This window comes from Mustela lutreola, chromosome 16 (genome assembly GCF_030435805.1).
Source record: "Mustela lutreola isolate mMusLut2 chromosome 16, mMusLut2.pri, whole genome shotgun sequence".
NCBI lineage: Eukaryota > Metazoa > Chordata > Mammalia > Carnivora > Mustelidae > Mustela > Mustela lutreola.
Window position 1 is genome coordinate 31,791,094 of NC_081305.1, and position 20,114 is coordinate 31,811,207.

General features: G+C 44.6%; 1 long non-coding RNA gene across 2 annotated transcripts; it reads left to right on the plus strand.

Annotated features, from left to right (window-relative positions):
- Positions 1-713: 713 nt before the first annotated feature.
- On the plus strand, positions 714-18,946 carry LOC131818440 (uncharacterized). Of its 2 annotated transcripts, XR_009348820.1 has the most exons (7): positions 714-799; positions 3,525-3,648; positions 13,168-13,229; positions 16,355-16,447; positions 16,641-16,904; positions 17,946-18,049; positions 18,684-18,946. It is a non-coding gene; the product is annotated as an uncharacterized LOC131818440 (long non-coding RNA). The 2 variants fall into 2 exon arrangements; XR_009348819.1 differs by lacking the exon at positions 13,168-13,229 and having other exon boundaries at positions 16,369-16,447.
- The last annotated feature ends 1,168 nt before the right edge of the window (positions 18,947-20,114 follow it).

Sequence of the window (20,114 nt, forward strand, 5' to 3'; positions counted from 1 at the left end):
GACATGTCATCCCGCAACCAGGCTGTGAGACTAAGGGATCTGACTCGAGACTAGGCTTCTCTCTCTCTCTCTCTCACTGTTTCTAAATCACTGAAGGAAGAGAAAGATCATCAAAGATTCAGGCCCTCAAGTTTTGAAGTCTAATAATCACCAAGAGTATAAGTAGCATTTTTGATCATAACACTTTGTTTATCATGATACTCATTTTGTCCCAAAATGTGAGCCAAGGAACGTTGGGTGCAGATGATCCACAAAGGTGACGTTCATTAATATTGGTCAATTATTCCTTTCTTGTTTTCTTTAAGAACTCAGTCCATCTGCCCTTACACTCAGCCTGACACTGAGAACAGGCCCCCCACTGCCCAAGGTAACCTGCCTTCGCTACTCATGTGAGCCTGACCATATTTAGGTCTTTGTGAGCCTGACCATGTTCCAAGACCGTCCTGCTCAGGCCAAGTTGTCTGACTTCTGTGAAGACCCATCCACTCCAGGGAACACACCAGCAGACATTTTATGCCCCAAGATTCCTTTGACTCTGTCCTCTCAAAATCTTTCCTTGCTGTTTCCACCAATCCTGAATTGAGACACCCTCCTGAAGCATGTTTTCTCAGCTGATTCTGGCCTGGTGTCATATGCCCTGAGACACCACCAGAACTCTGCCAGAGTCATAATCTCCTTTGCTGCATTAACAATGAACTTGGGTTGGTCTGGGCAACAGGTTGTGTGGGTCAGGTTTTAGAGGCCCTGTGTGGCCTCTTTCTATCTTTCTGATTACCTGCATTGGAGGAATCTCTAACAGGTACTAGCTTGTCTCTGTCTCCTCTCAAATTTTTCCCAATCTCCTTTTTAAAATAGACCATGGGCCTTGGGATGCAGAGTTTTTAAACTGGCAATGATAGCTAGCAAAAAATGTAAACAGGGTGGGTTTTTTAGTTGTGTTAGTTTTTGATTCTTTTAAAAAGTTGGGTCAAAATCGTACAGCAACACTACTTAATCCATAACTGAAGAGTATCAGGCTTGTAATAAACAGCAAGGCCCTTGGTCCACCCCTACCCCTAGCCCCCAAATTCAAATTCCCTGAAACAAACACTATTGATTCTTACGGAAATTTCTTTTGGGTTTTTTTCTCTCTGTAATTTTAAATGACATATGTATACTACTGTCTTCTGATTTTTCTCACACATCGGGTAGATATTATTAATTTCCACATATAAACAATGAGCTGTTTCTTAGACCACTTCTTACTTAGACTGATTCTCTCCTCCTTCAAACTTCCTGCCATGGGTTTGTAGTATTTTTTTTTTCTTTAATTGAATCCAGATCTAGTGTTTTCATGATGAATGGGTAAATATTATTCACAAGCTTAGTTGGGTAGTGTCTTAGGATGTCATTCTCTCCTGGCCTTTGCCTCCTTTGGCTTGGTGCTCTTTGAATGTCTGGGTGACTCTTCCCACACCCTCCAGTAGCTCTGTACAAAGGCCCTCAATCCAATTTTACACCCGGCCACACCTGTCAGTTAATCTGTCAGTTCCATTTATTCCTGGAGACATCCCTCCTGGAGCCATCCATCCTCCTGCCCCATCTGATCCTGTGGCTTCCCAGGCCTACAGCACAGCTGTCACCAGGGCTTCCTTTGCTGTTATCCTAAGCATAAGCTCCTGTGCCCTGGGTATCATGTCTTCATCTTTCTTGATTTACCCCCTTGTTTTGGTGGAGCACATCCCTGATACTTTCCTGAGAAAGGGTGCATATTTTGGACACCATTAAGTACCTTTGAAAAAAATGTCTATTATTTCCCTTCCCTTTTGGATTGATAGTTTGGCTGTGTATAAAATTTAAGGGTTGGAGTAATTTTCCTTCTGAATTGTAAAGGTACTACTATTCCTGGGCTTCTAGAGTTGCTGAGAAAGACTACCGCCTCACTCATTCTTACTTTTTTATATACCTGGTTATGTTGTTATTTTCTTTTTAAATTTTCTCTCTGGAAAATTTTAGGCCCTTCTATTTCTGCTGCTCTGAAATTTAATGATGATATCCTTTGGTGAGGTTATTTGTCCATTCCTTCTGAGGGTTCACAGTGGAGCCATTCAACCAGAAAAACAAAGTCCTGGGGCACCTGGGTGGCTCAGTTGATTGAGCAGTCCTTCAATGGGCTCCTTGGTCAGCATGGAGTCTTCTCGAGTTTGTCTCCCTGAGCCTCTGCCCCCACTTGTGCTCTCTCTCTCTCTAAAAAGTAAATTTAAAAATCTTTCAAAAAAGAAAGAAGGAAGGAAGGAAAGAAGGAAGGAAGGAAGGAAGGAAGGAAGGAAGGAAGGAAGGAAACCAAAGTCTTTAGTTTCTGGGAGATTTTCTTGTATTATTTCTTTGATAATTTCCTCCCTTCTGTATCCTCTGGGATTTTGTTGGTTTGTTTGTTTTTGCTTTTCTTTGGCTTTTCTGTTTGTTTGTTCATTTGTTTTGGGTTTTTTTTTTTTTCCCCCCCTTTGGAATGTCTATTATCTAAATGGCAAACCTGAAATGATTCACTTTTTTTCTTATCCTTTATTTGTTCTCCTCTAACTGGTTTTTCTTTTTTTTTCTTTCTTTCCTTTTTCTTTTTTTTTTTTTTAAACTTTCCCTGAATGTTCCTTCTTATACTTCTGTTTCTATGTTGTGGATGTAATACCTTTTCTTATCTGATTATAACAGAAGCTACAGAGCCCACAAGGTCCCTCTCAGGCCTTACCATTTTAGCACAAGCAGGCCAGGTGCCTAAGAAGAGTGTGTCCTCCAGGTAGTAAAACACCAAGGATTTGTGTATGTTGTTAACTGCCTTTTTAACTTTTAGAATATGTGTCATAAAGGTCCTTTAATGATGGAAGGACTGATTTTGTTACCAACCTTGCCAAATAATAAACTGTCCATCTTCCCCTGGGGTGGAATTGGGGTCTCCCGGCAGGAAGTTGGTGGGAGAGGGAATCTAGGGCTCTGATAGATTCTAATTCAGGCTTTCCATTCATTTTACTGACTGTAGCCCTACCTGAATTCCCACCTTTCCAGGAGATTTTTAGAGGCACTCCTGGTCAGAACAGCTTACCTCTTTGCTTTCTTCCTCACTGACACAATTAATCTATTTTCTCATTAGTCTCCAAAATTTGGTTGACAGCTGTCATTTGCTAGCTACATTCTGGTTTTTTGTTTTTTGGTCCTGTGGATTTATACCTTTTTGTTTTTGATCCCTTAAGTGTCGTTTTATTAGGGTTTTAGCAATGAGCAGAGTAAGACATTTGTGTTTAATCCGCCGTGAACTCCCATTGTGCTAATTTTTATAGTCATAGTCTATTTATGGTATGCAGCATTGGTTTTCCAGTTTGGGCAGTGATAAAAACTTTTCCTTAAAAATAAATATTCTTTTCTTTTCCTATAAAAGTGAGTTCAATATAAAGAAAAATAAATAAAATGTGGGGCATGGCCAAAATGGTGATTGTAATATGAAAATGGTAGAAATTTGGCATTTACTGAATCTTGTTCTCTTGTTGCAACAGATAAGACAGCATTATTTGTGAGCCTTTCTTCCTGGCTACCCTGGGAGGGAAGGCTGACATTGATACTGAGCTGCTCACTGATTTCATAATCAGAGATGACACCACTGCAAAAGTCAAGGTTGAGGTAGGTATGGGAATGTGTGTTCCATGGAATCTTCCCTGAGACAAACTTCAGAATGGGCCTGTAGGGACAGATGCTGGCTTGGGAGCACAACTCAAGTGAAAAAAGGTAGTTTCTGACCACTCACTGTGGCTCACTACCTGATCATTTGTCTCAAGGGTCAACATGGTTCCTGTCCCACTGGGATCCATTCACTGGGAAAAGGAAGGTTGTGCTCCGGACACATTCAAGGAACACAGAGTAGATTCTAGAAGTTGGTGATGGAAGATGATCCCTGTGTTTTCTCACAGAACCTCCAATGTCCAAGATCCCGTTCATACTTCATTTTTCCCTCAGTCTCAGCACACTGGACCGTATCCACTGCCTTGCCCAGCAGAGAGCCCCAGCTGCATGTGATGGGGCTGGTCTTCTCCTTTAATTATTGCCCTTCCCTACTTTGGGGCATGGAAAAGAGGGGTCTCAGCCCCACTCTGTGTGGAGTAGATGTCTGCAAGTGGAGAGCTGGCTGGGGCTGCACGGGCTGTTTGTGCATGTGGTGTTGCGATTAAGGAGCATTGATTGGTCTTGGCGTCTAGTGAAAGGAAATCATTCCTGCAGCCTCTGAGGTTCTGGCTGCTGATTGCCTGGGGGTTATTTGTTTATTTAAGTGAAGAAAGTAATGGGCAGTGGCCATGTCTGAAAATTGCCTGAGTTTATTCCCTTTTTGCTTACCTGTCCCTCCCAGGTACCATTACTCTCAAGCACCTATTGCGAGGGTAATTTTGCCAATCTATCTCTGTTGGGTTAAGTCAATTAGCTCGCAGCCTGGGTAATGGGAGTGGCAGCAGAAGGGGGTTTATTTGATCTGTAGGCACAAGCTGAGGAGCCAGAAAGCCCAGTCCTTCCTGGGACCTGGGTTCTCCCCTGAGGCTATGCAATTGTCAAAGCTGGGAAGGTTCCAAGCTGAAGCCAGCTTAGAGCCTTAGTGCAGAAAGAGGAAGCTATAATGGTTGGGGGTTTTGTGGCATCTGTATTCCAAGGTAACAACTTCATCCTTACTGGCTCTTTATTTTGAGTTTAAGAAAAAGATTTGTTAGATGAAAGTTACTATAAATAAATCTTAAAACCACTGGCCTCCCCAGTTGGCTCATTGTTCAGACAGGGCAACCAAGACACTGTCATACCTTCAGTCTGGTTTTGGGGTTTGAAGATACAAGCTGGAGGCAATTGTATTTTCCAAAAATAGTCATAGTAATGTTTCAAAATTCCAAAGCGTTTTCCAAATCTTTCTGGTCTCTGTCAAGATGTGAGGTCTATTTCTCCTCCCCCTGAACCTGGGTAGGTCTTTGCCCCAATGAACAGAGATGCTGGAGACACTGCCACATAACTCCTGAGGCCAGGTCAGCAAGGTGGAATGGCTTCCTCCTGCTTTGCTTGCTCATTTCCTCCAACTCCTCAGACCCATGCCTTTAAAGCCCTGTGGAGCCATGTGAGAAGTTTGGCTACCGATAGCCACCAAGATGGCAAGACCTCACAGACAGAACACCTTAAGGGATGGTCGAGTGGCCCAGTTGGTCAAGCCCATGGACCAGACATGTGAGTGAAGAAGGCCTCCAGATGATTCCAGCTAGAGCCATAGTCTAACTGTAATGGTTGTCCTACCCCACTCCCAAGCAAGAACTGATCAGTGGAGCCCAGTCACCCCCCCAGAACTGGGAGAGGCAATCATAGATCACCACCACAGCTTTAAGGACAAATCAGTGGCAGATCACCCACAATAATCAATAACCAGAAGACAGAAGGTACACCATTGTGAAATAGGATGATCTTCACCCCTTGATGGAAAGATCTAGTACTTTCTTTGTTCCCCATGTTCTCCTCTTACATCTGTCTTTCCTATAGAGACCTGTTGAGTCTGCAGCCTTGGATTTACTGAACAAATTCCTTCCATGCCTTCACCTACTCCAAAGGAGAAGGTTCTAGCTGGATTTTACATTGGACTTTTCTTTAAATGTCAGCACATTTCAATGGGGCATGCAAATGCTGGCTGAAGACTAGCTTATTTTTCAGGCTGTACACTTTCTTAAAAAGATCTATTTAATATGTTCAATAGGAACTTACCAATTCCTTGCTGTCTGCCTGTCACTGTGAAGCTCACCTGGGAATAGCAAGGCAGGTGGAGTTCAAGTCCCACCTTCAACGGACTTTTAATCTCACAGGGGAGATGGAGATCACAATGACTAACTTCAGGAGGTATGGGATGCTGAATTGATATGCAAGCAAGGTGATGTGCAAAGTTGAAACAAAAGAAAAGAATCTGGGTGGGGGGTTGCCTGGGTGGCTCAGTCACTTAAACATCTGATTCTTGATTTCAACTCAGTTTGGGATTGTGAGATCAAGCCCCACATTGGGATCCACACAGGGCTAGGAAACTGCTTAAGATTCTCTCTCTCCCTCTGCACCCCACCCCAGTTCACACTCTATCTCTTAAAAACATCTGGGTAGGGATTGAACTGGTAGAGCCCATGGGAAGAGGGTATGCCTGACAGAGAGAAAACCAGAGTAAGACTCAGACGTGGAATTCAGTTTTGGGGGATTAGGGGAAAAATATGGAAAGGACTTTAAAGTGACAAGTGAGATTACTAGGGAAGAGAAAAGGACCTACAATAATAGGAAGGAATTTATTTTCTACACCAAAATTAAGCATTTTAGTTCCCTAAGAGTCACGAAAGACAGCAGGGGGTGGTTAGCCTGGGAAAACAGTGACTAGGTAAAGGGATGATGGCTGACACACCTACAGAGAGGTGTTAAACCTTCTAATAATCAGCAAAATCAAAAGTAAAGCATGTAGGTAACATTCTGTACCCATCATGATTGGTTAAAACAAATTAAGTAAACATTTTTCCAAAGAAGACATCCAGATGGCCAATGGACACATGAAAAGATGCTCAACATCACTCATCAGCAGGGAAATGCAAAGAAAAACCACAGTGAGATGTCTCCTCTTACTGGTCAGAATGGCTCAAATCAACAACACAAGAAACAGTAAGTGTTGACGAAGATACAGAGAAAGAGGAGCCTGCGTGCACTGTTGGTGGGAATGCCAGCTGGTGCAGCTTTCTGGAAAACAGCATAGAGGTTCCTCAAAAAATTGGAAATCAAGTTACTACCCCATCAAGTAATTTCACTGCTGGGTATTAACCCAAAGCAAACAAAAACACTAACGCAAGAAGATACGGGCACGCCTATGTTTATAGCCGCGTTATTTACAAGAGCCCAAATATGGAAACAACCCAAGTGTTCATCCATAGATGAATGGACAAAGAGGTGGTATATATGTAGCATAAAAAAGAAGGAGAGCTTGCCATTTGCAACAGCATGGATGGACTTTGTGGGTATAATGCTAAGTGGAATAAGTCAGTCAGAGAAAGACTAATACCATAAGATTTCACTCATGTGTGGAATTTAAGAAACAGAACAGATGAACATACAAAGAAGAAAAGAGACAAATAAAAAAGGTAGACAAATACAGAGAACCAACTAGAGATAGGTGGGGGATGGATAGAATAGGTAAAGGGGATTTTAAGAGCACACTCACCTCAGTGAGCTCGGAAGAATGTATAGAAATGGCGAATGATTATATAGCACACTTGAAACCCAAAGAACAATGTATGTTAATTATCCTCCAATCAAGCAGAAGAAAGAATGATACCAAACATCGATGATGATGTGGGCACACAGGGCCCCTCAGGAAATGCCGGGGGCATATAAACCAACATGGCCATTCTGGAGAAGATTCTGTCAGCTCTTCTGAAATGGAGTACGGATAGACTTCAAGATCTTGTCGTCCCCACCCTGGCCTCTCACAGCCCCCCTCAGAGAAAGTGTCCTTCTCGGGTAGGTGTGAAAGGATGTTTTTTGCAGTGCAGTTCTGTGGCTGGGAGGTAGAGGTGACCTGGTTGTCCATCTCTAGGACAGTCCCATGGATAAAACATTGCTGCCTGCAGAATACAAGACCGTGTTCAGAAGCAGGATAGGTCCTTCTTAAAGGCATGGTGGTGGGAGAAGTAGAACTCCATGGGACCATACCATTTATATGAATATAGAACATCGACACACAAAACAGCACAACGCATTTTACTAAGACACAGGCATGAATGATTGTGTATCTAACAGGTGAGCAGGGATGCCTAAGGGGAAGTGAGGGCCAGTAAGGGGATTAGAGATTTAAACAACCAAATGGAAAGGCTGATGATACAGTGAGCCGCTTGCTTAGAAGTAAATGATCTCAATTCTTTGTCCCCGGAAGTTAGAAAGAACAACAGGAAGAAAGCCATGAAAACCACCCCCTTGCAGAAGTAGGGGGTCAATGGATGTGTTTTGAATGCAGGAAGGCTGCCCCGCAGAGGGGGGGTCATCTGGGCCACTGTTGTTTCGGAGACCTGCAGGATAACCGCTGTCTGAAGGCTCGTCTTCCTCCAAGAAAGGCGAAGCCACCTGCCATGTGCTCTTTTGTGGGTTTCTGGGCCCTGGCAATTCGTCTGGGTAAGAGTTCTGTCCAGCCTGGTGAAAAGGGCTTGGTGCCTCTAGAGGGAAGCAAGCATTATCTGAAAAATTCACTCCGTTCAACTCTCTTCCCCTGACAGGGGCCGATAAATGAAGCATTCCTGTAATTGTATGTAAATTGTGCTTCTAAAGTGCTTGAAAAGTTTGGTGTCTGGAACTGGCTGAATGTCACCCTCTGCAAGTTTCTTCACCCTCTTAATTTGCCTAGTAAATCCCTTTTTTTCAGAGTGTGAATTACAGTAAAAGAGGTTTATCTCTTTGGCATTCTGTCAACCAGCCCTGGGGTGCCGGACCAGCGAAATGATAATGGATGCCCGCTGGTGGTGACCCCCTCCTCCTCACTGCCAGCTTCTGAGTCATCTGAGAAGGTTGAAATGAATTTCTGCAGACTTGCAGCATTAAGCACATGGAATTGCCAAGCCTTTGAATGTTGGCCACTTGCGCAGTAGTGTACTTAGAAACCCTGTTGGGTCAAGGATTTGGTTGACCAGAAGGCCCATGCCTATTGCTGTGGAATCCTGATGGTCTCAGGGTTTTGGGACCTGGAAATTGTGACGTTCTGGGTCATGGAGCTTTCTTTCCCAAGGGAGATCTTCTTGTAACTGATGCCACAGAATGAAAATCAAGTCAGAACGTTCTTGCTTACTGTCACTGCTCAGTCACCTTAGGGTGGCTTCTAGAAGGCTACCGATTCTTGTCCCTCTCCCATTGGAAAAGCGGAGTCCATTTTCCTGGCCCTACAAGGAGGCCTGCCTTGGTGTGCTTCAATGCTAGACTGAGACAGAAGGGATGAGGTGCAGGCCAGGCCCCAGGCACAGAAGAGAAGCTTTCTGACATGGTTGAGCCTCAACCACTGCCTGACTGACTCTTTGTGAGGGATCCCAAGCCAGAATAACAACAACAACATAGTAATAAGTTGTCACTGTTTGAAGTCCCTCTATTTGGTGTGATTTATTAGGAAACACCAGGTAAAGGAAACAATCTTTGTTTATTTTTTTGACTGAGAAATTATGGAAATATTAATTAATGCGTTGACAACTCCATTACCTAATTTTTTGTTCGTTTTTTTTTCTACTTAACTATTTATATTTTAACTTTCAGTGCGTTAAAATATACATGACTAAAATCAATCATTTTCACCGTTTTCGAGACCTACGGTTCAGTGGTGTTCAAGGCATTCACAGTGCTGTGCAGCCCAGCCTTCACCACCGTCCATCTCCAGAACTTTTTCCTTGTCCCAACTTGAAACTCTGTCCCCATTAAATAACTCTCCATTAATAAATCCCCATTCCATCTCCCTCCAACACCTGCTAACAGAGATTCTGCTTTCTCTCTATGGATTTGACTACTCTACGTACCTCCTGTAAGTGGAATCATCCTTGTGATTCAACTTTTATGTTTTATAAAACCTCTCACCCCCTGGGATGGTTAATTTCATGGGTCAACTTGACTGGCCCAGGTGTTTGGTCGAACATTATTCTCGGTGTTTCTGTGAAGATGATTTTGGATGAGGCTGACATTTAATTTGGTAAACTGAGTAAAGCAGACACCCTTGCATAATGTGGGTGGGCCTCATCCCATCAGTGGAAGGTATGAATAGAACAAAATGCTGACCTTCCTCCCAGGAAGAGAGCATTCTTCTGCCTGATGACTTTCAACTTGGACTAGCAGACCTTCCTGCCTGATGGTTTTTGAACTGGGACATCAGCTCTTCCAGGTCCTTCAGCAGCTCTTAGACTCAAACTGAAACACTGTTTTGTAGAATTTGGACTCACCAAGCCTCCATAACTGTGTGAACCAGTTCCTTGTAATTGATCTCTGCGTATATGTCCAATAAGTTCTGTTTCTTTGGAGAACAATGACTAATACACACAACATGTCCTGAATTGAGATTTTTGCTCCAACACAGACTGTGTGGAAACCAAGCGGTGTAATGTCTCTGGTTAAGACTTGCTACTGTAATTCACTTATGCCGTAACCAGACAGAGACATCTCCCAGGGGCTTCCTTGGTGGGAAAAGAAGCAGCTGCATTTTCAGGGGGTGCCCAGGGAAAGACTATGGATATTGTCCTGTGTCCAGCTGAAACTTGGACCTCCCAGTGAGCCTTACAAATCTTCCTTATTCAGTCCCGTTTTCAGTTCAATAGGAACAGACATAGAGCAAGGTTAGGGGACCCAAAATCAGGTATGGACACATAGATTCAGATTTAGAATTATTACATTTGTCTGATTGTGGTCAACAGACTTGTGCCCAGTCTTGCTACACTTTGTAGTTAATTAAAGAAGTCATGAGTTGGACACAGAGTCCAGGAGGGCATTCTTACCCTTCAAGGAACTAGAAAGAGGTGCATGCTGAAATACATGGAAATATTTTATCTTCATATCTGCCTAAAGGTAGAGTGTTTTCTCCCTCCCTGCCTGCATTCACTCTTGGTGAAGTCCTCCTTGGGAATATGAGAAATGCAGTCAACAACCCACCACAGACACGAGCAGGCAACCAACCACCAAACCACCCAACAAACACAGGAGGCTCCATACCATTTTAGCTGTGACGTCTCTTATGGTCTTCTCAAATGATCTCAGATGTGTGTATTCATCTCTGCATTGTCCTGTTCAGACCAGAAAGGCAGAGTCTAGTTAGTCTAAGTGTTATGAACAGAAGGTATTTAATATAGGGGTATGGTGACATGGTCGATAGAAGAGGTAAGAAGCCCAAAGGGGTAGTGGGCCAATCTGAGATTAAAGATAGCAGGAACCCACTGCCCACTCCCAGGAGTAAGGGACAGTTGTCAAAGAAAGGGTACAGATTGCTGGAATCCAAGGCAGAAGCTGTCGGGTAGGCTCTGAAGGCATCCAGGGCATCTCCATTGGCTGAACTCAGTTGGAAACCAATGCCTATGGAAATCTGGGGTGCATCGTGTAGGGATGAGTCCTCCCACAATCCAGAGCAGAGGATGGGTGAGGGATGCCCTGAGGGCGAACAGCCACCTATGATGTGATTGAACCCCAAACAGGTATCCTAGTCACTGCGTGACCAAATCCAGACCCGGAACCACAAAAAAACCTTTGTAAAAATCAACATCTCATGGGAAATTCAGAAAAGGATTGGACTTAGGGGTAACCTCGGCTTCACCATTTCCTGGCCACGTAACATGGTGTGACTTGTTTCATCTCTCGGAATCCTAGCTGTGAACCGGGATAATTACAGTACATTTCTCAAAAAATGTCATGAGATATTGTGGGAAAAAAAGGAAAGCCTTGAAGTATGGCTTTTCACATTTACTCAAGATCAGCAGCCAGGAATAAGGGGCCCTCCCCCGCCCTCCCCCTTCCCTCCCCCACCCCCCAGGGACTTCCCCACCTCAGTTCTCAACATATCCATCTCATCCGTCCTCCTTTATATAAATGCAAGTGTTTGTACATGATACCTAGCACGTAATACTTAATCCGTCATACAGGTATTTATTCATAAATAAAAGTAATTTTAGACATAAAGACAATACATAAATATGATATCTTCCACCTCCCGCCCCACTTAGCAGCTTCCAGAAAATGTGGTGGAATTCCTAAGAAAAGAAGGCCTGGTACTCCTGAGTAAACAAACTTCAAAAGGCTATTACATTTGAAAAGACATTCAAATATACATTTTGGGAAAATAAAGGAAGTCGCACTAAATGGGGTCAGATATGCATTTGAAAAGAAATTCAAATATCCCTTTAGAAAAAAAAAGAGTCACCGGCCCGTTTGCAAGAACAAAGAGAAGCAAAACCTTGAGGGTTGGTAAGGGTTCTGAGGATTGCTCTGAGAGGTAAAACTGTAAGCATGGTTTTTATTTTTTAAACGTTCCCACTTTCTAACGTGTGACACGGAGCTCGGTTCATTTTGAAGGGGCTGATTTTAATAACACAGGATCAAATAAGATCATGCAAAAAGCACACTTAGCACAGGGTCTGGAATGCAAAAAAGTGCTTAAAAGGCGAGAGCAGCATCATTACCCTGTGTGTGTGCACACGCATTCCCGCACGTGTGATTTTAAGGAGTGTAAATTGGTGGCTTTTTGTCCTCTGTCCTTTTCTCCTGTTGCCTCTGAAGTGCTAGGAGAACTGGGGCAGCAGGGGGAAGAGGGAGGAAATGGATGGATGAAAAAATTTTGGCAGCCCAGGATCATGACATATTTTTATGCAGCGATCAGTAGGAGGTGTGAGCAAGTGAGTTTGGTTTTTAAACTTTAAGAGGTAAAATGCCAACATTTGCTAATACTGATCACACAGGAGAGCTAGGCAAGTCTATGCACACACAGTCACCACTCATTTGCATGCCGGGCTCTTGACAGGATGGGTGAGAAGAGGTGGCCCCATCTCCCAGGGAATGTCACCTCTGCCTGGTTCACCTAAGGTCATACGTCACTCATGGACAATCATTCAGGTCTTTGGTCTTTGTGGACATTGTCCTCCGTGAACATCTCAGGCACCCGACTGGGAACCTTAAGGGTCAATGTTACAAAAATATCTTTGGAGCTTGTCTCTGGTGACTTTTTCTCACTGCATTCTCGTTTCCAAGATAAATCTCGCTCTGAGTGCTCTAGACTCCTTTCCTTGGTAGAGGTCTGGCAAAATTCTCTAGGGTGCTACTCTACTCTCTTTGCTGAGGGAGGATGAAGTGGGAAGAGACCAGAAGTAGTTAAGCCCCTTTGTGATCCACAGATAAATCCTTCCTTGTGAAGTTTCTGCCCTTGGGGTGGCCCAGTCACCCAAACTCCAATCAAGCCAACCAAGGTCTAAAGGTTCAAGTCAACCAAGCTGGAGCTCTTGGTTGTGCATGACAACTGGAATATTCGGGGTTGATGCTCACAGATGTCTTTGATGCCCATCAATTCTTGACAGGTGCAGCTGGGGGAACCCCATGGAAACAGCTGCCTGGTATTTTCCCTTATTTACATATTTGTTTTTCCAATCAACGCCATCTTTTCTCTGACAGTATTGTTCTTCTGTGCCTGTTACCCAGCTTGCCTGGAGAGTTCGAGAAGCTCAGCGGTCAAGGTCAGAAGATGAAACACCTTGTCCAGAGAAGAAAGGGATAGTTGAAGTTCTAAGATTTTAGCCAAAGATAGATAATCCCAGGTTCTGTGGTGGAGGAATCTAAGAATTAGAAGATTTGGCTTTGAGTCTCCAACCGTTCATCTGCCTGGGTGGCTGGTGCCATCTCGAACAGGTCACGTGTCTCCCAGACCTGTTTCCTCATCTGTCACATGTGAATAATCACAACACCCCTCCCACCATTTATGCCTGAGTCCAGCAAGGATTTGGCGAGAATTTCAACGTGGTTTGTAAACTTGAAAGGATGGCCACGTAAAAGGGATTATTGTCTTGTAATTAGTATTATTAGGCATTGTTCCTGCCCAGGCTGTTTTCACTGTCATGGGGAAGGTAGGACAACGTGTGCAACAGTTAGCACACAAGATGGTATCTAATTCACAGCAGGATCATTTGGGGCTCACTGTCGGCAGGAGTAAGATGGAGAAGAATATTTGAGGAATGCCTCAGGACAGTGGCAGTCCTTGAGGTGGGCAGGGAAGTGCAAACTGGCTGCGATAAAAAGTTTGAAATGGTGGGAAAGTCTTTCTGCTGAATGACTTTCTCCAAGGGTAACGGTCAAGGGGATCCCGAGGCCACTTCCATGATGCTCAGTCTTCCAGACTAATGCACCTCTACCTGACCTTGCATGTCCCAGAGGAGTCTGAAGGAGTTCCCTCTGACTCACACCGTGGTTTCCTGGGGGCAGCCAAGCCTGGCAAAGTTATTACGTGGCCATCAACACCTGGATTCAGGTGCGCGTTTGGTGTATTTCCAGATATGTGACTTTCAGGACGTCACTCATTCCCTGCTCTGAAGTCCACTTAATGCCGCTGTCCATGTGTTTTGACTTTGGAAGGTTTCAGTGATACAGTAACAGAGGTAATGGACATAAATGAACTTCAACACCCGGAAAGGGTTCATCGTTCTGTGAAAGATTTATTTTCCTTAAAGCGAGTGCAATTCTCTCCAAAGTTGAGATGGTGACTAACATTTTTCAATTCTCCAGTCACCTGGCCCTGAGCTCTGCATCCAGCAAACAGGTGGGGAAGCTATAGACACCAAAGGAAGTTAAGAAGGGTTGGATGTAGGGATGCCATCTTGTGTTCCATGGTAAGGAGAGAAGCAAGCTTTATGGACCTCTTTTTAGGGCTCAGTCTCAATCAAGTTCTGATATTTCCCTGCTCATCCTTTGGGTTCACCTAGCCCCTGAAAATGACGTAAATCAGACAACAGACATATTTTGTCATCTTGGATATAGAAGGTGTCATTCTGGAGAGCCATAAATGAAGAATCCCACCCAATGCCATGATCCACACTGAAAATAAGACAACATCATTTTTCTTCCCTATCTTTTGCCTGGCAATTCCTAGAGTCTCAACTTCAAGAACTCCTGAGTCATTTATTCATTGTTTTTTCTTGTATGCAACAACTGTTAGTGAGTCCTTGCTCTATGCCAGGCTTGGGGCTAGGTGTGCTAGATTTCGTGATAATTAAAGTTGACCATGTCCTTGACTTCCTATAATGTAGACTCTAGGGAGGGATGGAGACATCACTTAAATAAGTAAATATTTAATATTTCAGGTGACTAAAGGGTTTTGAAAGAAATAAACTGGGGATATCTCAGATTTGAAGGTTACTTTTGAAAGTATAGTTAAGAAGACTTTTCCATAAGGTGGAGGCCTTTGAGCTGAGAACTAAAGTGTAAGGAGGAAAAATTAGTTTGAAGAGTTTGCAGAGAGAGGCATTGAGCAAAGCAGGCACAAAGGCACTGAGGCATCAGAGAGAATTTAGAATGTTTAAAGAGTTCAGAGAAACCAGTGTGGGGAAAGAGGGAAAAGAAAGTAAAGATAGGAAGGTGGGAGAGGGAGAGAGGCCCAGATCATCATGGAACCCTCGAGGTCTTGTCAAAGGTGCAGACTGTGTTCCATATCTAATGGGAAATGAGTCAAGGGTATGAAGTTCAAGTTGGGAGTTTCTGCCTCACAGATAGTAGTCATGGGCACTTAGGCTAATGGCCTAGTTCCTAGTCTCTCCCTCACCTCACCCACTAGAACATGAGTTTCTTGAAGGCATGAGGTTTGTGACCCTTTCATTGTTGAATCTCTAGGAACCTGTCCAGTGCCTGACCTTCGCTAGATACTCAAGAAATATTTATTGAATTCAATCAAAGTGGAAAAGATAACTAAAATGTTGGGGGAGCTGGTGGCAAACACCAAAGGAATCAGGCGCTCAGGGTTGAAGGGTTTCAGGACAGAAGCCCATCACACCCGGTCAGGGTAGCCAGGGGAGGCTGCCTGGGAGAGGGGGCCTTGAGTCAGAGACTTGAAAGATGAGTAGGTTGCAAGTAGGCGTAGGGGAGGAGAATCTAGGCAGATGATGCCACGTGTCCAAAGATTGCCAGGCCCTTAAAGAATTAAAACTGGTGAGTGCTCATTTCACCAAGCTTCCAAAGCTAAGTGGATTGGAAATAGACACAGCAGAGGATTCTGGGAGAACGGGACAAACACAAGCTCTCTCCAGCGGGTAGATTCACCCTCTGGGTTTATGCAGTTGATTGCCTATGCCCTGGGGGGGTTCAAAAAAAAACAGTCTCCCATTCCATCATCTGGCAAATCTCATCCTCAGCCTTGACAGCAAAACCCCAGACCAGTCCCATCCCTCAAAACGTCCCAATATTTCTTGATAGACACTTTTGTTGTCTTACGTGCAATAGAATTGTAATCACCTGTATTTAAAACTAATGGATTTGAAATAACCTGCAGGCTTCCACTTTAATGAGAGTTAGATTAATGAAAAAGGACCTTTTGCCTCGGATTGCATGACAACATTTTCAAATTACATTCCTGGAACAGAGAATTCACTTATTCAGAGTAATTGGATGCTGACTTGGGTTAATACGTACAATGTCCTTAAATGAAAATGTTCTATTGTAAGTGGAACTGTATGATACCTGAGGCTTTCTCAATAGATTTGGTTGGACTCTGAGTTAATTATACTGCATGCTATTTTTTGAATGAATTCAAGCATGAATTCTACACGGTAGAGATTGGGATAATTATATTCAATTCTGCTTGGTGCCCTGCTGAAAGAATTGACCTTTTAGATAAAACGAGTCTCCCGAGCAAGAAACCTGAAGAAAGTCTACACAAAGCCGGCAGATGGAAGAGCAGAGAAAGTCTTAAGTAAGAGGGTAACTGGCGGCGGGGGTGGGGATGGGGATGGGGGGCGGGGAGGCAAGCTCAAGAAACAGTAGCATCAGCAAGATTGATTTTTTTGTCACGGGAAAGTATTTCTGTTTTGTAGCTTGTTTTGTATCCTTGGTACATAAAGGTATAATTTAAAACCATTGATTTTACTAAGCTGTTTTCTCATCAGTAACACGGCTCAGAAGTAGCAGCATGAAGAATGAGACGCAGACCAAAAGCAGCCTCTGGAAGATCTCTGGGTGTGAGCACCCCCCCACCCCCACCCCAGGAAGGACCAGAGGGATGTGAGAGCCGCCATCTTGGGCTGGACCACTGGGCTGTCCTGCCTCCCGCTGTGGCTTGGGGCCTAGGGATCATGGGTTTAGAAGTCAGATCCTGCCAGCAAGCCCCACCCCGGATTCTCACGGCTGAAAGCCTGGCCACTGCGTACTAGGTGTGTGGCTTTAGATGAGAAGCTAACCCTATCTGAACCTCAGTTTCTGCATCTGCCAAATGGGGTTAAGCTCACAGCTTTGCAAGGAGGATTCAACAGCTCTGAAACATTTAGCCCAGTGTGAGTGCCCAGTAACCATTAGCTGCTTTCACGTATATAATTCTGCTTGTTTGTAAATCTCTCTCTCCCCCCAAACGTGGGAAAAAAGGCAAGCCATTAAGAGAGTTAAACCCATCAGGAGGATTAAAAATAATTCTCCTCTTGGGGAGAGGAGGAAACTGGAAGGAAGGGGACCTTCTGGACACTGGGTGTCAAGGACGTGTCCTTTGAAGGCTGCCACAGGACAGGGAAAAAGATCACTAAGCCTCCCTGGCCAGCCTAGATAGAGGGCAGCCCAGTGCACCCGGCCAAAGGGAGGCTCCCTGCTCCGGCAGCTTTCCTGAAAGCAGAAGACTGTGCGTTGCCTCTTTGGCCCAGCTCCCCAGTTAATAAGCACACTCATTATTCCACGTGTAGGAACAGGCCGCATAGGACACACAGTATCTGTCTTTACGCAAGTCCTGGGCTCTGACCACCACTGGGGGCAGAAAAATGACTCTTTCAGTGTTGGCGAAACTTGCTTTCCTGACAACTGTGGCCACACTCCCCGGCCTGGCCGTGTCTACAGTCCCCTCCCCGGGCGATCCTTTGACAACCCCTTCTGTCCCAGCCTAACCATCCTGCTTCCCTCACGCTGTCCCTCTTTGCTTCCCAGGGGCTGTTAAAACAAATCGTTGCAAACTTGGTGGCTTAGAGCAAAAGAAACTTATTCTCTTGCAGTGTGGGGGGCCAGAAGTCTGAATCACCAGACAAAATCAAAGTGTCGGCTACAATCCCTCCAGAGGCATTAAGAGAGAAACTGTCTCTTGCCTCTTCCAGATTCCAGGGGCTGCTGGCATTCCTTGACTTGCGGCCACATCACTCCGACCGACATCTGCCTCCAGGGTCCCTTTGCCTCCTCTTCTGTCTGTGTCATATCTCCCCTTGCCTCTCTCTTAAAAGGTCACTTGTGATGTCATTCGGAGCCTACTGAGATAACCAAGGACAGCCTCCTCATCTCAAGATCACATCTACACAAAGGTCTCCATTGAAGACAACATGCACAGGTGACAGGGTTGGGACTCAGTGTCTAAAAAGGCCACCATTCGGCCCACTACACCAGCTCACAGTTTTACTGCTGTCTCTCTCCCTTCTATTTATCAGGGGACATTAACCTGGTCAGGACCCCGCTTTCTTTTCCCTCTAGAGGGAAGCATTCATTGACCACTGAGTTGGTGTGGGTTTCACAGACCCCCACCCTGTGGGGTGGAACCTTTTTCCTGGGGGATAATCTTTTAACCACCTTTGAGGGCTACACAGAAAGTTCCCAAGTTCTCCCTTATTGCTACCCTCACTGGCAACACCTGTCATTTGGAGTTGCAAAATCCTGAATTTCCTTTGGGGACCGTTGTCCCATGGAAAGGAATGTAGCTCTGTCCATGTGGTTTGAAGGCAGTTAGCTTCCCCCAACCCCACAACCCCAAAGTACCTTGAACAATGTATTCTACTTAAAACTTGCCAGTGACTTAGTACATCTTGGTAAGAATATATGGGCACTGATGGGGCGATCCATCAGGACCAGTCAGAACGCTTCACTGGCCCTGTCCATGGTGAGTGCTTCCGGGCTGGGCATGTGACCCGGGTCCTGGTGAAACTCAGACCTGGACTTCTACTAACCCAGTCTCTTTTTCTCTCTGATAGACTTGAAACTGGAAGGATATAAGCCCACAGCTGCTTGGCTCTGCTCCATGAGGAATCTGCCCTAAAATGGAGCCCATAAGAGGAAAGAAGAACCAAAATATGAAGGACAAATCTAAGATCCAATGACCAACTTTTGACTTCCTGGATCCAGCTGTGCCTGAAATCATCTCTATCCTGGAACATTTCAGTTGCTTGAACCACATCACCTTTTTTTCCCCCTTAAGTTAATGTCAGTTGGATTTCTGTCATTTACTATTGGGAGAGTTCTCATTAATACTTTTGCCATGCAGCTGCCTGCTAGTAGTTGACTTCTTTAGTCTAAGCAGGAGACACTCAATATCACACAGGGCCTAGAGCCCACCTGTTCTGTGCTAGGTACTATGCCTGGGCTTCATACATGAAAAGAGCAAGCCTCCATTCCTCCTATCACAGATTTTTTTTCATTAACCTGATGACTCAGGAAATAAGTGAAGTCATGCTTCTAGCTGATCTAATTTATGAGGGTTTCCCTCATAGCTTTATCAGCCCATTCACTCTGACCTTCAGATCTTTTTCTATTGTGCGTGAGATATTCAGTCCTACCTTTGATATCCTAACAGTTGGATTTTTCCTTTGTATGTCTGGGTGTTCAACACCGAAACAATCTGATTGATTGAAGTCAGTGGAGCTTCATTTATGGCCTAAAAAAGGCTGGCTTTGGCCTGGAGAAGCTCCGGACCTGTGAGGACATACTTCTTCCCTGCTAGTATTTTACGCAGAACAGAACTGCGTTGTTCCTTTTTGCCTTTTAGAATGGTCAGAATTGCTGCAGAGTGCTGGGGAACTCTCAGGGGCACTTTGTAAGAAAAGCTCAGCTTCTTCGAATCTCTTCCCAGTTCTGACCACTAAAAACACCTTCTCACTTTAGGCACCTTTGGCCCGCCCCTTTTGGGGTTTGACTCCTTATTTTCTTTATTTTCTTAAAGTTAGCTTCCATGCCCCATGAGGGGAGGCTTGAACTCGCAACCCTGAAATCAAAAGTGGCATTCTCCACCGACTGAGCCACCCAGCTCCCCCTGACTCCTCATTTCTTTCCTCCTCCTCTACCATCTTCTCCTCCTCCTCCTTCTTTCTTCTTCTTCCTCTTCTTTTTAAAGATTTACTTATTTTGGGACCCCTGGTTGGCTCAGTCAGTTAAGCACCTGCCTTCAGCTCAGGTCATGATCCCGGGGTCCTGGGATCGAATCCCACGTCAGGCTCCCTGCTCAGTGGGGAGTCTGCTTCTCCCTCTCCTGACTGCACCTCTCCCTGCTTCTGCTCTCTCTCTCTCTCTCTCTCTGACAAATGAATTAATAAAATCTTTTTTAAAATTTTACCCATTTTATTTGAGAGAGAGAGAGCAAGAGAAAACACACAGCACATAAGCAGGGGGTGGGGCAGCAGGAGAGGGAG